Below are 19,341 nucleotides of genomic sequence, written 5' to 3'. Positions count from 1 at the left end.
TTCAACAGTTTCAAACACCACATTTATTTACATACAGGTTAAATACTTTTTAAATTATATTAAAATATTAGAATCTGACTAGTATTAAAATTCAAAAATTTATATATCAAGAACTGAGAAAGATTTGGATGAAGTTGATTCAGTTCATTAGTTTATTCCACACATAAACATGGAGTGGCAGTGTTTGTAACATGGGAAAATAAATGCATAGGAATCAAATCATATAATGCCTTAGTGAAGCTTACTCTTTAAAGAAACGTCTTAGATTATTTTGTGAACTGGAATTGAATTTTATAATATTAAATTTGACAAAATAGTAAATATTTACTACAAAGTAGTATAATTTTGGAATGATTACATGGAGGCTGGACGGCCTGCAAGATAGTTCTCTTCCCTTCCAGAACTTAGGGTACAGATAAGGATACAAACAGGTAAGACAATTGCTGTATATTGTGAGACAGGCTACCAGAGAAAGAGTACACATGCTAAGAGGAGAGAAGGCACTCAGGGAAGGCTTCCTAGAGAAAGTGATAGAGCCAAACATAGTCTGAACTGACCTGAGAAAGGGAGAAAAGGAGACAGAAGTGTTCCAGACCAAGGAAAGGTCATGTGCAAATGCTCAGGGCTAAGAAGGACTGGCTAGTTAAATTCCCCAAAAGCTGGACTACTTCTAATGTCCCAGGACATTCCACCATAACAGTAGTTGTACAAAGTATATTGCAACCTCATCTTTCTGTGTTCCTTATCCCTGCTAAAAATGTAAACTCCTCCAATCTCTAAGAATCTCTAGTCCCCTGAACCAAACTACCACTGCTATGTGCCCCCTCAAACCGTTCTACAGTGCTGTAGAAACTTAAATTCCAAAATTGTACAACCTTCTTAGTAAACCCTCTTCCTTTTCAATGACCATTCATGCACTTCCTTGTCTAAAATGGAAAGTTACCCTGCAGCCCTCTCAACTGGAGGCCACTCAGCCTCCCACACCTCATTTTCTCAAGATCCAGAGGTGGCATCGAATCCTTAATACTCCCCACTGGCCTTCAGACCTGTTATTCCTCCAGTTAAAAGCCTAGCAACTTAATTGACCAGCTCCACTTCAGGAACTTAATTTCCATTCTATTTCAAACATGAACCATACTAAGGATTGTTTTACTTCTGAGGTTAGAGAACCAAACATTCCACTCTCCTAGATTCATTGGGAGGAATTATGCTGAATTATCTAAAACGGAAAAGACACTCCAAAAGCTAGCATTCAAGTTTCTATAAGAGAAATTTCTAGAAATAGATTGTCTTTTTTTTTCTTCAAAGATTTTATTAAAGGTCTTTACATGGCAAAATCCAGACTCCAGATCCAGCTGCCAAGGGACCCTGTTATCCTGTGGGTATTGGCTGCAGCATGGCAGGCCACCCTGGATTCCCACCCTTCTGTTCCAAGATGGGGGTGGTAGGCAATATCTCATCTTTGGGTTCCACAATGCTCACATGACCAAGCAGGGGCTTCTTAGGGCCAATCTTACCACGTGAGTCCCCAGGAAGCATGATCTTCACTTTGATGCCTCAGCAGTATCAACATAGTAGTTAATAGGGTCCCCACTGTGAATCATCAGGCCATGCATAAACATCATGGATTTAGGAGTTTCCCAGACACCAAGATCTCACAGCCTTTGGCTCCACCCTTCATGATGAACCGCAGCACACTATAGCAAACGCTCTGCACAGCAAGTCCTCCTAGGAGTTTGTATTGGAGAGACTCTGCCCTAGTAATAGCACACAGACCTCTTGTGGCCACCTTTTCAGTTTAAAGTTCTACACTGTCCTCGGAGAAATCAAACCTCTTCTGAACCACAATGGTCAATTCCCATATCTGCTGGCCCTTCTCACCAAGAACATTCTGTGTTCTGGTGGCCAAGATAATGATTTTTGTCCTGGTCGGTGTAATTCAGACCTCAATCCCAGAGTAGCCATCTTCAGTCAGCTCCTGAGTGAGAAACTCGTTCAGTTCAGTTTTAAAGATGCCATTGGCAACAAACTTCCTCTTCTTGGAAATCTGCACCACTGTCTTGCTGCCATGGGCCACTGATAGAAATAGATTTTCTGAATAAAAAAATATAAACACATTTATATTTAATAAACATTGCCTAATTGCTCTCTAAAAATAGGCTGTACTAATATATATTATGACCAAGAGTGCATGAGAATTCTTTCCAAACCCCTGGCCATTGAGTATTAAAAATCATTTTTTTTAACTTTTAATTTCTAAGTAGTTTTAGATTTATGAAAGAATGCACCAATAATACTGTTTGTATATACTCCTCACCCTGCTTCCACTAATGTCAATATTTTGCATAACCATGTTACATTTACAAAACTAAGAAATTAACATTAGTACAATATTATTAATTAAACCAGAAACTTTATTTGGATTTTACTAGTTCTCTCACTAATGTCCTCTTCTGTTCCAAGATCCAGTCCAGAGGACCATGTTGCATTTAAATTAGCAATCTTTTTAACCTTTGTAATACATGAGTTAAAAGAAAAAAAAGACAAAAAGGAAAAAAGGAAGGAAGGAAAGAAACGGAGAGAGAAAAAAAAATTTTAAATAGCGAATTGCTTTTTTGATTTGTATTTAATAAATGTGGAAGAAATTGCTAGTTGTTTCCCAATACCTATTATCCTTGTCTTCAAAAATAAAGCCCCAGGGGCGCCTGGATGGCTCAGTCGTTAAGCGTCTGCCTTCAGCTCAGGTCATGATCTCAGGATCCTGGGAACGAGACTTTCATCGGGCTCCCTGCTTAGCAGGAAGCCTGCTTCTCCCTCTCCCACTCCCCCTGCTTGTGTTCCCTCTCTTGCTGAGTCTCTGTCAAGTAAATAAATAAAAATCTTTTTTAAAAAAATAAATAAATAAAAGCCCCAAATTTTAACTAGACACAAGTTTTTCTCTTTTTTGAAAAGATTTTATTTATTTATTTATCTGAGAGAGAAAAAGCTGGGAGAGGGGGAGGGGAGGAGCCCAGAGCCCAGCACAGGGCCCAATCTGGGCTTAATCTGATGACCCTGAGATCATGACCTGAGCCAAAATCAAGAGTCTGACACTTAACTGACTGAGCCACCCAGGTGCCCCACTAGACACAAGTTTTTCAAGAATAGCAACTATAGGGGTGCCTGGGTGGCTCAGTCGTAAAGTGTCTACGTTCCGCTCAGGAAGCCTGCTTCTCCCTCTCCCACTCCCCCTGCTTGTGTTCTCTGTCTCGCTGTGTGTCTCTCTCTGTCAAATAAATAAATAAAATCTTAAAAAAAAAAATAGAGACTACATTTTCTAACTTTCTCGAAGTTATCTGTGGTTACATAATTAAGTTCTGGCCAATGGGATGCTAGCTGAAAAGGTATGTACAATTTCCTCACTTTTCTGCCCTCTTTTTTTTTTTTTCCTAATCATTGTGGTTAGAACTTCCAGTACACTGTTGAATAAAAGTAGTAAGGGTACAATTCCTTGTCTTGTTCTTGATCTTAGAAAGAAAGCTTTCAATCTTTCACTGTTTTAGTCTGATGTTACCTGTGGGTTTTCATAGATGCTTTTATTTCATAAAAGAATAACTTCTTTTCTGTTTCTAGTTTGCTGATTGTTTTCATTTTGAAAGAGTTTTGAGTTTTATTAAATGCTTTTTCTGTATATATCGGAACAATCATGTGGTTTTTTTATACTTTTGTAATTTTGTCAGTATGGTGTAGTACATTGATTTTCATGTTGAACCAACCTTGCATTACTGGTACAAATTCCATTTAGTCATGGTGTATATGTTACTGGATTCAGTTTTGCTAGTATTTTGTTGAGTATTATTGCTTGTATGTTCATAAGGGATGTTGCTTTGCTACTATTTTTCTGTCATATAAAGAATCTTCATTGTTTATGAACTGCTATATTAGCATCTCCTATAATATTTTTCTATGTGTCTTGAAGGCACATATTATAAATTACTGTGAGCATTCTTAACTCAGAAAAATTTGAATCTCCTAATGATATGCCATCTTCTTGTTAAAATACTTGTGTTATATAATCCCGCATGCTTTTCTTTTTATTCTCTATTCGATTCAAGGTATCCATGCATTAGTACACATATTAGGAGAATAATTATTTCCTAATAGTTGCAACCACAGACAGCCTTAACGTAGTATTTTGTCAAAGAATACTCTTAATGTTCACAATTCTCTCCAACTAATCAAGCTGAACATGACTGTACAAGTATCATCAACAACAAGTATAAAAAGCAGATTTATATTTAGATATGGTCCTTCAAACTACTCCTACAAAAGGTGGTGAAGTAAGCGGCGTAGTGTTGTATGGACACTTGCTATATGAAAAAGAATCAAACTGAAAAAAGACAGCAAACAGAGAGTCTGCAGACCTGAATTTGAGTCCAAGCTTTGCCACTGAATTTCTGTTTGACCTTCAAAAGGCAATTTGAACTCTTTGAGCCTCTGATTCTTCCTTTAGAATCTGGGCGTGATAATAATAACCTCTCTAGTTAAATGAGAAGTTTTAAGAAGCAGATGACAAAGGACTCTATCTCCAAAATTACTCCAGAAAAATGGGAGAAAAACAAAACAAAACAGAACCCAAGAACATGCAATGCACATAATGATGTAAAAAGAAAAGAGAAAAAAAGTTATAATTAAATATGAATAATTATTGATAATGAAATTGTGAAATTTAATACAATTATTAAGCAAGGATAGGTAACCAGAAGAGCCATAATTCTAAAAGATTATAACCAAATCCAAGAGATTCGGAGGTAAAAAGATGGGAAGCATGGGGAAAGTAAAATAAGAGAAATGAAAACAAAAATTGAATTGTCTTATATGGTTCAAGGGAGAAGCTGTAGATCCTGATTAATTTTTTTAATCCAGGAAAGTACAAATCAGTTTGTTATAAATCTAAGGATAATATATCTGGTTCACAAAGGGTAGTTGAACACATGAATTACCTTTCTACCCTCCCCAAATTTCACTGAAGTCACCTAATAAATATAAAAATAGAAATAAGACCATAAAACCATCGTACTGTTATAAACCAAGGAGGAGTGTCACCAACAAACTTTTGAAGGCTATTGAGGAATTTTGATAGTTACAGAGGTAGGCTCAGATTGCCAACAAAACCCACCAAACTAAGAAGCTAATAATTTCATCCAGGTGAAAAAGGAGTTACTGAAGTGAGATTTTCCTACAAAGTGCCTGCATATCCCTCAGATGAGGGATAATAAGGCCTGTAAAAAGGGCCAAGACTAGGACAACAGTCTGGATGATTCATTAAAAGGAAAAAGTCACACAACAATCCTGTTTTCAGCTTTCTCTCCTGAAAAAAAGTTCAAGTTCAGTTCTATTAAGTGGGAAGTCTGACTCCAGAAATTTTCAGAATGGGCACTAGGTTATAAGAGAACGAATGATAGTGAGCCCAGTGACGATCAACTGCCACAAGAAATAGAAAAATCTAGCATTATAAACTACTCATAAGCCATAAAGGACAGCCTACTCATTCACATGCACCCTCCCGTACCACCAACCTTCTTCCCACCCACTATAACCATTGAAGCAAGGATGTCTATAAGCAGAACCTGCATTCATTATTTGCCAAGTGAACAGGGCTTCTTATTTAGGCAAGGTATATAAATTTTGGCTACCAATACCATGCAATCCATGTAAAAAGACATATATAGGCAACCAAGTTTCATTAAATATTAAAGTAAAACTAACAACATGAGAGGAACTAAAGTTTTAAAAATCTTTAAAACAATTATATAATTCAGATATATCAGGGCTCCTATGTACATCATGAGAATTTAGAAGGTAAAAGGGAGGCCAAGGCCATCTACTTTTAGCTGCAGCAGCACCAAAACAAGCTCCATAAACTGTGAAGGTAGAATCCACATTCTGGCATCTACTCACCAGCTTCAAAGGTATAAGGTTATGTTGGAGGAACAGTTCTGGAAAAGGTTAGCGGCAATAGCTGCACTCATTTTCTGACTTCTAGATCACAGCTACAAGTGTATGATCTTCAAACTAAAAGTCTCATTGGATCCCTGACTTTCATTCCTCCAGCCTTTCAAATGACTTCATATGCACCAACTTTCTTTTCAGCATAACATACTTAGAGTGGTTTCTGTTTCCTCTACTGAAACCTTGTCTGATACAGTGTTTAGTGCAGAAAGGTGTTCAGAAAATAAATAAATAAAACCTCAAAATGGGAATTTAAGATTTATTATTTAACTTGGTGTGGGTCAAAAGACAGTGGTGATTTTATTACCAGTGGAAAATAAGATATTGGCAAGCCAAGGCATGCATGATAAAAGAGTTACTTATATTATCACATGTGATCACCTGGAATAAGGTGCCTGTTGAAGGCCAGCTTTTTGTAGCAAGTATTTGTTTTGATAGAATGCTAAGATGAAAACAAGAAATATTTAACTGCCTTGGAACCAGCACAAGCCAGCAGCTAGCCATCATTTACAATCCTTTAAGGATATCCCCTGCAGAGAGTCCATAGCTCATATTATCTCGCCATAATTAATATTTTCAGAGGGGCGCCTGGGTGGCTCAGTCGTTAAGCGTCTGCCTTTGGCTCAGGTCATGATCCCAGGATCCTGGGATTGAGCCCTGCATCGGGCTCCCTGCTCAGCGGGAAGGCTGCTTCTCCCTCTCCCAGTCCCCCTGCTTGTGTTCCCTCTCTAGCTGTGTGTCTCTCTCTGTCAAATAAATACATAAAATCTTTAAAAAAAAAATTAATATCTTCAGAGATATTCAAGAGAAAACAATATTGATGAAGAAAAGATTGTGCTCAAATTTCTGAACTTCAAGAGAATTCTAAATATTCCTTTAGAGAAAAGACAGAATATCTACAAAGGAATAGGAATCAGGTTCAAGTCAGAATTCTTAACTACAACTTTGGGTGTCTGGGAACTTCTAAAATTCTTTCAATGTTGGGGTACCTGGGTGGCTCAGTTGTTGGGCATCTGCCTTCAGCTGAGGTCATGATCCCAGCATCCTGGGATCGAGCCCCACATCAGGCTCCCTGCTCAGCGGGAAGCCTGCTTCTCCCTCTCCCACTCCCCCTGCTTGTGTTCCCTCTCTTGCCGTGTCTTTCTCTGTCAAGTAAATAAATAAAATCTTAAAAATAAATAAATAAATAAATAAATAAAATTCTTTCAATGTTTTGTAATAAAGGGTTCACTGATAATCATCCTTTTCAAATTATGTAAAATATACTGACTACAGTATTTTCTTCAAGTATTTAGGCAGCAAAAATCTACTCTAGTATTACATGAATAAAATCTTTCTACATATTTAACAAATGAATAATATTGAAAAGAATTTCAGTTAGTTTCTCACAGCTAGTATGTATATATAGTACAAAAATTTTAAATGCACAAAAGAGTATCATGAAAATAAATTATCATCTTATCTTTGTACCTTAGCCAGTCAATCATCTCTCTTGATATAACAAGATTACTTTTTTAGAAAAGGTGCTTGGGGTGCCTGGGTGGCTCATTTGGTTAAACATCTGACTATTGGTTTTGGCTCAGGTCATGATCTGCTAGAGACTGACCCCATTAGAGTCTGCTTCCTCTTTCCCTCTCCCTCTGTCCTTCCCCCTGGTCTGCTCTCTCTCTCTCTCTCTCACTAAAATAAATAAATAACCCTTTAAAAAACTAAAAACTAAAAAACTTGCTTAGCTCAGGGCGTAGTTTTTATAATGGCTTTATTGAGATATAATTCCCATACCATAAAACTTACCCTTTTGTGGTGTAAAATTCAGTTTTTAGCATATTCAAAAGTTGTACAATGATTACCACTATCTAATTCAAGAACATTTACTTACACCAGAAAGAAATCTCATACTCATTAGCAGTTACTTCACATTTCCCCTATTCCTAGTCCCTGGCAATCAATAATTGACTTTCTGTCTCTATGGATTTGCCTATTGTAGGTATTTCATATAAATGCAATAAAAATGTCGGTCTCATGTGTCTGGATTCTTTAATCAAGCACAGTGTTTTCATGATTCATTCACATAGTAACATAGCTTTTTTATTTTTATTTATTTATTTATTTTTTAAGATTTTATTTATCCATTTGACAGAGAGACAAAGCGAGAGAAGGAACACAAGCAGGGGGAGTGGGAGAGGGAGAAGCAGGCCTCCGGCTGAGCAGGGAGCCCAATGTGGGGCTCGATCCCAGAACCGTGGGATCATGACCTGAGCTGAAGGCAGACGCTTAATGACTGAACCACCCAGGAGCGCCATAACTTAGCTTTTTTATTTTTATTTTTATTTATTTATTTATTTTTAAAAGATTTTATTTATTTATTTGACAGAGAGAGAGACAGCGAGAGAGGGAACACAAGCAGGGGGAGTGGGAGAGGGAGAAGCAGGCTTCCTGCTGAGCAGGGAGCCCCATGCCGATGCGGGGCTCTATCCCAGGACCCTGGGATCATGACCTGAGCTGAAGGCAGACGCTTAACAACTGAGCCACCCAGGCGCCCCATAACTTAGCTTTTTAAAAACTAACATGACGGCGCCTGGGTGGCTCAGTTGGTTGAGCGACTGCCTTCGGCTCAGGTCATGATCCTGGAGACCCGGGATCGAGTCCGGCATCGGGCTCCCTGCTCGGCAGGGAGCCTGCTTCTCCCTCTGACCCTCCCCCCTCTCATGTGCTCTCTGTCTCTCTCATTCTCTCTGTCTCAAATAAATAAATAAAAATCTTAAAAAAAATAAAAAATAAAAAAAATTAAAAAAAAAAAACTAACATGATACCGTGAAATTTTATCAGTATTTGTTCTGTATGAAGAAAAAATAAAAGTAAGAGGTGAGTTCTTCAATATTTGCTATAATAGCTGTTTATTAGACAGATCTCTTAGACAAGCTAAGGTATTTAATTATTTTTCGGTGCATATGAATGGCAGTCTTAGGAGCTGTGTTTCACAAGGGGCAAGTTCCAAGAAAGCAAAGCAGATGGGCAAAGACAGCATCAGTGAAGCAACATCATAAAATGTACAATATTGGATGTTAGACAAATAAGATTAGTAGAGACAAGTTTCATGTTATCATCTCAAAAGCTGCAGAGAAGCTTTCAAACAAACAAAAATGCACAAATGACACCTTCTGTTCTTTTTTTTAATCCATCAGATCTTTAAGTGACAATCATAAGCAAACTCCCTAACATTGTTCTAAATCTAAACAATTCAGTTTAAAGAAATTATTGGAAAATATAACAGAGAAAAGTGAAAAATAAACAAATGTACAGATCAAAGGATCATCAAGAAGCAAACATCTTTCCAAACACCACGTAAAGGGGCACCTGGGTGGCTCAGCCGGTTAAGTGTCTGCCTATTTTAAAATTTTATACAAATGGACTCACACAATGTTGTTTTGTTTCTGATTTCTTTGAACAATTTGTTTTTGTAAGAATCATTTATGTTGTTGTGTGTACTTGTAGTTCATTTGCAATATGGAATCACATGCTTGAATGTACTACATTTATTTATTCATTTGCCCTTGATAAACATTTTTGCTCTTTCCAGTTCAAAGCTATTATAAATAATGATTCTATATGCATTCTTGTTTGTGTCTCTCGATGCACATAAGCACACATTACTGTTGGGTTTATATTTCAGAGTGAAATTACTGGATCGTATAATATTCAAATATTCAATTTTGGTACAAAAAGTGAAGCAGATTTTCAAAGTGTAGTAAATTTATACTCTCATCAGCAACGTATTTAGGTCTGTTTTTCTTCTCTTCTATAGGATACTTAACGAGAGTTTTGCATCTTTAGTTTGATATCCTACATCAGATTTGAAACAATCTTTGTTATTATATCTCCAATTTTTTTGCCTTAAAATCTTAGTCTTCTTCAGGACTTCAATTTCATGTATCTTGGATGCTCTCTATCGCGTATGTCTCTTGCACTATCTCCATTTTGCTTAACAGTTACTTCTTTATTCTTCTCCTCTTGCATTTTACTATAAGTAGCAAGGAGAAATGAGGCTGTACCTTTAACACTTTACTTGGAAATCTCCTCAGCTAAATATCCAAATTCATCATTGACAAGTTCTACTTTATACCCAACAAAAGGACACAATTTAGCCAAAGTTGTCTGCCACTTATAACAAAGATCACCTTTCTTCCAATGGCCAGTAACAATGGCCTCATTTCTTTCTGTCACCAGAAGCACCTTTAATATTTATAATTCTACCAATATTCTATTCATGACAATATGAGTATTCTCTAAGATGACAGAAGCTTTCTCTACTGTGTTCTCATTTCCAACAGAACCATCATCAGAACTGCCTTTGATGTCTATATTTCTATGAATTGTCTCTTCAAGGCAATCTAGGATTTTTCTATCATGCACCTCAAAATTCTTCCAGCCTCTACCCCATTACCCAATTCCAAAGGAATTTCCTCTTTTTTAGGTATTTGTTATAGGAGCAACTCACTTCTGGTACCAAAATCTGCCTAAGTTTTTGAAGTTTACCACAAAAATTATTATAATTGGGTGGCTTAAAACAGTAGGAATTTATTTTCTCACAGTTCTGGGGGTCAGAAATCTGAAATCAAGGTGTTGACAGGGCCACAATTCCTCCAAAAACTGTAGGGGAGAATCTTTCCCTGCCTCTTCCAGTTCCTAGTGGCTCCCGGTGTTCCTGGGCTTGTGGTAGCATAACTCCAATCTGTGTCTCTGTTTTAACATGGACTTCTGTGTGTGTCTATGTCTTCCCTTCTTTTCTTATAAGAAAATCAGTCATTGGATTTAGGGCCTATTCTAATTAAGTATGACCTTAACTAATTACATCTACAATGACCCTAATTCCAAATAACTTCACATTCTGAGGTTCCAGGTGTTCACAAATAATGTCAGTGGACATTATTCAACCCTCCACTCTTCAATGTCTTTGAACAGAAAAAGAGTCTGCATTGTCTGAATGATGTAATCTGCCAACTAAAATCAACTAATTTTAACTAATATTTCACTAGGGCCCCACATTTTGAGGGATCTGATATTTCTTTGATGAAACTGTTATTAGACTGGTTGGAATTAAAGGAAATATGCGTGGACTCTTCTTGTCAAATTTTATTATGAGGTTAATGCTTATTTTGTAATGTGAATTTTGAAGCTTCCTTTTTCAAAGATATGGGACAAATTTAATAGCATGAGAATTATCTATACCTTGAAGGTTTGGTAGGTATTATGGACTGAATGATCGTGTGCCCCCTTTATATGTTGAAGCCCTACCCTGCAATATGACAGTATTTGGAGATAGGGCCTTTGAGAGGTAATTAGGTGTAGATGAGATCATGAGGGTGGAGTCCCCATGATGGGATTAGTATCTTCATAAGAAAAAGAGAGGCCAGAGCTCTCTCTCTCTCTCTCTGCCAAGTGAGGATGGCCTCCATCTGCAAGTCTGGAAGAGGGTTCTCACTAGGGACCAAGTCTGCTGGCACCTTAATTTTGGACCAGTGAATGCTTTCCATATCTATAGCTGTTATGAAAAACCAGCAAAAGTAATTTGCTTTCTGTAGATGAGTAACACACTTTGACTGTCTTACCTTATGGATACATCAACTCTGCAGCCCTATTACAGGTTCCTAGATCATCTCTATTCCACAGAAATTCATTTTGGTCAGTTACATTGATGGCATCATGGTAACTGGACCTAGTAAGAAAGAAGTAACAACAACTTAGGACATAGGTAAGCCAGATGGTAGGAGGTAAATCTGACCAAAAATCAGGTTTCTGCCACCTCAGTGAAATTTCTAGGGTTCCAGTGGTCTGGGACATGTCAACATAGCTCTTTGAAAGTAAAGCACAGATTATTGCATTTGGCTCCTCTTATCACAAAGATGCTTTCTACTCTGTGGGCCTCTTTGAATTTTGGAGGCAACAATTACCTCATCTGTGTATGCTACCCTGATCCATTTACTGAGCAACCTGAAAAGTTGCTAGTTTTGGGCAGGGTCCTGCAACAGGTCTGGGCTCCCATGCAAATTGTTTTTTTTTTATTTTTTTTAGATTTTATTTATTTGTCAGAGAGAGAGAGAGCTCTTGCTCAAGAGCATGGGGAGGGGCAGAGGGAGAAGCAGGCTCTCCACTGAGCAAGGAGCCCAATGCAGGACTTGATCCCAGGACCCTGGGATCACAACCCGAGTCAAAGGCAGATGCCTAACCGACTGAGCCACCCAGGCATCCCCCATGCAAATTGTTCTTAACCTGAGATGTATAACCTAGCAGATCTGTTGGTGCTGGAAGCAAATTACCATGTTACCTCAGTTATCTATCATGAACTGGGTCTTATCTGAAGAACAAAGCTATAAGATTGAATATACACTGCAGCATTTCACCACCAAATGGAAACCATCACCAGATGGATTTGAGCAGGTCCTGAAAGCCTAAGTTGCACGCCCATGTTCAATACTCCCCTCTCAACCTGAACTTATGGTATGGAGCATTGCCTATGGCCAATTAACTAAGAAAGATATATTTGAGCCTGTTTTACAGATGGTTCTGTATAAAATGCTATCAATATTCCAAAGTAGACAGCTGTAGCACTATAATCCCACTCTGGATTGACTCTGAAGGACAGCAATGAGAGACAATATGGAAGTGGTTCTTACCTTCTGTAGTGATCCACTAGTAAAATTATGACTTACCATCCCTGCAACTGTAGCTTTGCTGGTCTGGAAGTCATAATTTCAAGGAAAGAAAACTCTATTACTCTATTAGCTTGGGTGGTTGATTTTGATTAGCAAGGGGAAATTGGAATTCTACAATTCAATGAAGGCAAGGAGGAATATGTCTGTAATGCATGGAGCATCTCTTAGTTTTCCTTTTCTTGTCAAATTCCTCCTTTAGTTTCTATATTCTTGAACTAGATTTATATCTAATTCCGTGACAAAGGGTTCTAGAAATAAGGTCTCTCTGTCCTCATGGGTTCCACCTGTCCCCACAGGTTCCAATATATCTTTGCTTCTGACTTCATGTTCCTCTTCCCTTACTGCCTCCCCTGTTGACTTCAGACTGCAATAAGATATTGCTCCCACAATTGCATAATGTCAATTCCTTGTAATAAATTCCTTATTATGTATGTATATTTCCTAGAAGATCTGTTTCTCTGGCTAAACCCTGACTGGTATAAAATATTTATCTGCCTCCATTTCTGACTTGATCTAACTTTGCTGTTCTGATTCCTCCTTCCTGGCCTGGTCCCCATTTTGTTCATGTTCTTTAGGATTTTAGCATTAACGCTCTTCTCTCATTACACTTTCTTTCACACATATTCTTCATGGACAAGCTCATCAGTTCCCAATAACTGTCACTTATATCCCCTTTCCTCTTAAATTGTACCTCTAGACCAAACTTCTCTCTGAGCTGAAGAGTGATGTTTTGCCAGCCTTCAGAACATCTCTAATTGGATATTTTGGAGGTATACCAGACTTAACATTTCCAAAGATGAATTTATATTCTTGATCTTGGTTGGGACACTATATATCGAGTAGCCTAACTCATATATCAGTGTCTATTGTAGCACTTATCAGAAAGCTTTGTAATAATGATACCCCTAGCCCCACTAGACTTGAAGATGTTGAAGAAAGACAGCAACGTGTTATTCTTCTTATCCTAAGCACTCAGCATGAGGAGCAATATATAGTGGGCACTTAATATATGTTTAATGAAGGAATGGATGAATGAATGGATTCATAGAGAAGACAAATTTCAGAGAGATAATAAATAACAACAGAAGAGTAATTTCTTCAACAAATTTCTAATTTGAAGATCTAGGTGTATGGTATAATTTTCCAAAAATTGTAAATATGCAGTTTTCCTAAAATATTGTTTAACCAGAAGGTTTCAGTGAAAATGAGTGTATTTCAAATTGTTAGATTTTTGGGGTTCCTGGGTGGCTTAGCCGGTTAAATGTCAAGACTCTTGATTTCAGCTCAGGTCATGATCTCAGGGTTGTGGGATCCAGCCCCAGTTAGGCTCCACACTCAGCTGGCAGTCGGCTTGAGATTCTCTCCTTCTCCCTCTACCCCTCTACCTGCTTGTGTTCTCTATTGCTTTCAAATAAATAAATAAATCTTAAATAAATAAATAAGCAAAGTTTCTTTGCTTTTTAGTATTCATTGAATTTTGTACATAAAGTTCTTCAGGTATTTAATTTAAATTAATGACAGTATGTGAAGCTTTGAGATTTACAACAGTGGAAGTAAACTTTCACAGACGAAAATATGTTCTAATTTTTCTAATAGAAATTTTATAATTAAATACAGTTTATGCTAAGTAACCATAATACTAGTGGAAGAACATATTTATTTTTAGATTAAGGATAGCTGCAGAATCTTCATTAACAAGTGAAGGTATAATTTGTATTTGCGTTATCAGAAAAACAACTACAGTTGTCAATATATCTGCTAGAAAAATAATTAAATGCCCAAATGCAAACAGTAAAACATAAGATTCTGCCTTCAGTTGCATTATCATATTCCACGGCTCACTTATCAAATTATTCCTCTCTAAAGAAGCCATTTCTTTACTGTCACACATTAATAACAACACATAATCACTATACCTTCCAGAATTTTCTAGGCTTGAATTTTCAGAGAAACTCTGCAAGAGAAATCACCTTTGGGGTGTGCTATTGATATACTCTTAGTTTTTAGACCTATTCATAGTACAACTTACATTTAATTTAGAAAACTCCTATTTATACATTTTTGTATTTTAAAATTATTCACAAAATTAAATCAAACAATGGAACAGAAATCTAGAGGACACAAGTCACAGAGTAAAATGGTAAAAAACAGCTCCAATTAATTTATTAAGATATTATTGCAGGATTTTTTTTCCCCCGCCTGGTGCCAGCGGTTCTTGGTCATGCTGCTTCGAAGAATGAAGAGGTAGACCAGACAGAGTGGTGGGCAACAAAGTAAGGTTTATTGAGCGATAGCAAAGTGATAGTACAAAGCTCCTGAGGGGGGAGGGGACCCGGAAGGGGTTGCTGCAGTTTTTTTCTTTTTTTGAAGATTTTATTTATTTGAGAGAGAGAGAGAGAGGATGAGAGGGAGAGAGATCATGAGCAGGAGGGAGGGGTAGAGGGAGAAGCCGACTCCCCCCAGAGCAGGGAGCCGGACATAGGACTCAATCCCAGGACTCTTGGATCATGACTTGAGCCGAAGGCAGATGCTTAACCAACTGAGCCACCCAGGTGCCGGCTACCGGGAGTTTCTAAGTCTAGGGGTTTTTATGGGCTTTGTTAGCGGGCTGTTTCAATCTGATTAACCCTCCCTTTCCTGTCATCCAATCAGATTTTTGTCACCTATCTATAATATGGGAAAGGGTGGAGGACTCCTTCCAGGATAGTGTAAAATCCTTTTAAGGGTGGTTTTCTCTTAGGGTGGGGGCCCCTTGTCCCTGCCTGCCTACCTTCCAACTATCCTTCATCATTATGTCTTGTAGTTGTTTTATCCTGTGTTTAGACACAAAGCTTTTATGAATCCTCACTACCTAAAGGATCAAGTTACAAATCTAAAATTCTCAAAAATCTGGGTTAACCTTTTCTGGTTCATTTTCTAGAACCCCTCCCTATGCAATCTAAGCTTCCAACACACTGAATTCATCTCAATTTCTTATACATATTATGCACTTACACTATGAACTTTTCTTTCTTCCGCCTTATTTCACCCATATGGAATGCAAATCTTCCTCTTTTTTGGCCTGATCATTCCACAAAGATCATAGTCTTCATTAAGTTCTTCATAGGCCCCAAAGTCTTATTTCCTTCTGTTTTATCAGTATTTTTACTTTTGCATGCTTATTGCTCAGATCAAGTCATCTGACAAAGCTTATCAACAGGGAAATAAAAGACAATCTTTTCCCAGTAAGGACATTAAATATTTGTGATCAAAAAGACAATCTACCACAGTGGCCCTTCTGATTACAATCATTCAGATCTTTCTCCTTTCCTCTTTCACCCTCCTCGCCAAGGGAAATTACCTAAAAGTCCTATACTGTCATTATTTCCAACTCAAAGCCCATGATCTATGAGTGATGCTGTAGTCTCTGTTCTAGGTATGTCTCCTCTTAATTTGGAGACCTATGAAATAGGCAAGTTAAGTTATTTGCCCCACAACACACAAAATGCAGTGGTGGAACAGGGACTGGATAACCACCATGAATGATCCCATTCAGAAAAAGAAAGAATGGGAGGCACACACCCATCCTGAAATCTCACAAAGTAGAAGTTGCTGCTGACTGAAAGTGTGGAATATTGAGTAGGTCCTGAATTTGCTATTTGGAGGTTAGTTCTAGTCTGGTCTTCTCTGTGGCTCCTGTTTCACCTTTTGGGAAGTCTTGCCCTAGATCTATCTAAAGGGGGCATTAGAGAATAGGCTCTTGGGCGCCTGGGTGGCTCAGATGGTTAACCGTCTGCCTTTGGCTCAAGTCATGATCTCAGTGTCCTGGGATACAGTCCCATGTCCTGCTCTCTGCTCAGCAGGGAATCTGCCTCTCCCTCTGTGCTCATGTGCTCTTTCTCTCTAAGAAATAAACCAATAAAATATTTTTAAAAAAGAGAGAGGAATAGGCTCTCCTTGGAGGATGAGTATATCTCTCAACCTGCTTTTCATCTCCAGAACACTGGGAGTCCAAGTGTCATTTTACATCTCAATTAGTCACAGTGTCTTTAACCAAATCTGATGTTTTTTTTTTTTTTAAATCAGTACTTAGTCTATGTTTCTTTTATTTGATTCCAGTCAACTCTATCCATCAATGGCTATACTCACATTTCTTTTTAGTGTATACCTTTAGTATACCTCCTTCTTTCTTGAGATTTAATGATCCTGCCAGGCTTTGGTGAGAGAGCTACACCCTTATCTCTTTGTCCAGACTTTCAAATTGTTTAGTTGAGAGACTTTACTAAGACACCTTAATTTACTGAGATGTTTCAATAAAGGTGTGATGGCTACATTCATGACTGGGTCACTATCTTGAGATTTTTAATTGATCTTTTTGATTAAACATCAATCTCCATTTTATCTTGTACAGCTGAAGGTAAGTATCAGCCATATCTTCTAACTCTGCAAGTCTCTAAATTTCTGGATGCTCCATTCCCTGTCCTTGAAGCTTGCATATGGACCAATTATTTTCTGAGTCCATCTCTATATTGTATTACCTTGTCAACTGTTGCCAATAGTAGCGGACACATGCAGCTTACATACCCTTTGCCTGCCATTTCACTGAAACCTATGAATTTATGAGGGACATTAACTGCCTTCAAATGAGAACAATTTCATCAAATGTTCCAACACTGTATAACATAATTGCTATCCTTCCAGCTTCTGGTAACAGTTATCTTGTGACCTGTTGCTGGGACCTGAATCCAATGCCAGATATTTTAGGATTTTTATTATGGTAATATACCACCATACTTTCAGTGCCAAATTCTTTATTAGAGTAAGCTAAGTTAGGCTGCAGTAACAAACCACTCTTAAATCTGGTGACTTACAGCAATAAAGGCTTATTTCTAATTCTCAATACATGTTCATTGTAGGTCAGCAATGTCTCTGCTCCAAGTAATTTTCACCCTGACACCCAAACCTCTATCTAGAACACTGCTGATCTTGTGGCAAAGAGAAAATAAAAAACATGGCACATATCGGATATTAAAGCTTCTGCTTGTGCATGACACAGGTTACGTTTCACATTTCATTTGCTAATAAAGCAAGTCATCTTATCAAGCCTGACATGGAGGCAAGTGAGTGATAATCCCCTTCCAGGGGCAGGCAACAGGTATTTGTGTACAATATAATCTACCACACATACAAAAACCACTTCTAAAGCTAAAATGTATTTTTACAATATGCATCCTCTACTATGGCTTCTTTTCCTTGATTGTCTCTTCTATTCTTCCAATCCCTGCTTAAAATATAGGTCACAGACTCTTTCCCCTAACTCTAATATGCATAATTCAAACTTTTATAATTTGACATTCTGGTTAATATTTAATGAAATTTATATTCTGCAACCCTGCTTTGTTAACATTTCCAAAGGCATCACTTGACTACCTGTATTATTCTTACTGCTAGAAATTAGGTCAATAACCAAAAGGTAAGCCTTTGGATTTTACTTTCTTATCAACAGTGATATTCCTGTATACCTAATCACTTATTTTAGTATCATTTGTTATCATTAAAAATAAAATATTACAAGAAGAAATCTTCCTTCTAATTTCTTTACTTTCACCTGCACTTACTGCTGTTAGGTTTCTGTGTTCACTTTTAAGTATTTTCCATGATCTTTGTGCTGATTTTTAAAAATATAGCCACATTCCTCACCATCATCTGTAAAGTCAATGTCAGAGTCCTTTACAACCTCCCTGATCTCATTTTCTTCTCTCCTTTGATATGGCTCGGCCACACTGGCCTTGGGTTTTGTTTTGTTTTTCAATCTCAAAACCATTTCTCTTGAAAATAGAACATTCTTCACCTATATTGTCACCAGGTTACCACCTTATTTAAGTGTGGTAACCTTAATTTATTTAGATATTATGGCTAAATTTATTTATTTACCTCCTCAGAGGGACCTTCCTTATCTACTTTCACTTAAGTAATCTTCTTTTCTCCACTCCCGCATGTCCTTCTCTCATTATCATATTTTATTGGTTTATCATGATCTAAAGTTATCTTGTTTATTTATGTGTGTATTCCCAACTTCCATGTAATCTCCATTAGGATAGAACAATGTTTGCATTCACTGCTTTCTCCCAAGTTAGAACAGGGCCTGGTGCTGAGTAGGTACTTAATGCAAGATTTACTGAATGAATTATAAAGACACCATCTTTCCAAGCTTCATGATATATCATCTTAATAATCACCACTTATTTATTTTTTATTTCTTGCTGAACTTATCTCCTCTTCCAAACATTGCATGTTGGAATTCCTCACCTCCATGTCTTTTGTCTCTCTTCTTACCTTCTACCTTCTCTCCCTAAGCAATCTCATTCAGTCATATGGCTTCATTTCCCATGAATAAACTGAGTCCTAACTATATTTTTCTAGTCTAGATCTCTTCTGCCCTTACAGAGCTCTACTTGTATTTTACATAAATACATATCCCATCATTCTCTATTGTTTCTTCTCTCAGTAATTGGCATCAACATCCAAACAGCCGGTCAAAACTGAACCTCTGAAATTATCCTGGGCTTCTTCTCCTCACTTCCTCACATTCGACCAATGTCTGGAATCCTTTCTACATCATCACATTGCTCACACTAGTCCAATCTACTATTATCTC

The 19,341-nt window shown here is 37.5% G+C and overlaps 1 pseudogene; it reads right to left on the bottom strand.

Moving 5' to 3' along the window:
- Positions 1-1,371: 1,371 nt before the first annotated feature.
- Positions 1,372-18,507, bottom strand: LOC110579898 (annotated as a pseudogene).
- Between the last annotated feature and the right edge of the window lie 834 nt (positions 18,508-19,341).

This window comes from Neomonachus schauinslandi, chromosome 12 (assembly GCF_002201575.2).
Source record: "Neomonachus schauinslandi chromosome 12, ASM220157v2, whole genome shotgun sequence".
Lineage (NCBI taxonomy): Eukaryota > Metazoa > Chordata > Mammalia > Carnivora > Phocidae > Neomonachus > Neomonachus schauinslandi.
Note: the sequence above shows the minus strand (reverse complement) of the source record. Positions and strands in the feature narration are given on the sequence as shown.